Here is an 862-nt window from a genome sequence, read left to right on the forward strand (position 1 = left end):
TTCAACACCCGGATCCAGCGGTGAAAGAGTTCTTCTCGCAACAAGAAATCATCCAAGCTTCAGCGAGCAAGAGGAAGGCACCTAAATCCTGGCCTTTTGTTGCTGCGAAAAGAAAAAGGTACTCTCTAGATCAGACTGAAGATTCGATTATTTGTTCCACTTCTGATATTGAGCTTGATTACGGACTTCGTAGCTAAACCTTTTTTTCGAATTCACTTTAAAGAAACTGAATGACAAAAAGCACCTATAAGCACGGGAGGTACCACCAGAAATACGTCTGCTGTTTGCAGGCTAGAGATATGGAGACCGTCATGTTTCCATCCAGGGCTATTATGTTGAGATACCTACCAAAGGTATTCAAGACCATCAAAAAGATTCAATGCACTGTTGAGTGCATTGAGTTTTTAGTGGAAACATCACAAAAATTCGCAAGACTAGGGAACACATATATTCTGCCTATAAGCACACACACTTTTAAGTGTTTAATTGCAATCACCCCAAATGGGGGTGCCTGCTTTGTTTCAGATCTTTATGAAGGGGACATTCATGATGTGTCATCTTGATGCACATCAATCCTGGTGATATTGTCATGGCCGATTGTCATTTTACAGTCCAACATTTATTGAACCCTCTACATGCACAACTGAAAATTCCATCATTTCTCAAAGGAAGGGCAAATCTTAGTGCTGCAGAGGAAATTGAAAGAAGAAAGATCACAAAGGCACGAATTCATGTAGAGCAATTTAATAAACGCCTTAAGCAGTTTCGTCTCATCCGGTGAAAAATACCACTATCACTTGCTCCCATAGCAACGCAGGTGGTAGTGATTGCTAGTGGGCTTGTAAATTTCCAGAGTGTCTTA

At 40.8% G+C, this 862-nt stretch overlaps 1 pseudogene; it reads left to right on the forward strand.

The window, feature by feature from the left end:
- The first annotated feature begins 230 nt into the window (after positions 1-230).
- LOC146454651 (uncharacterized) overlaps positions 231-862 on the forward strand; it is a 740-nt pseudogene continuing 108 nt past the window's right edge.

This window comes from Pavona decussata, unplaced genomic scaffold (genome assembly GCF_977016875.1).
Source record: "Pavona decussata unplaced genomic scaffold, jaPavDecu1.1 SCAFFOLD_300, whole genome shotgun sequence".
NCBI classification, from domain to species: domain Eukaryota; kingdom Metazoa; phylum Cnidaria; class Anthozoa; order Scleractinia; family Agariciidae; genus Pavona; species Pavona decussata.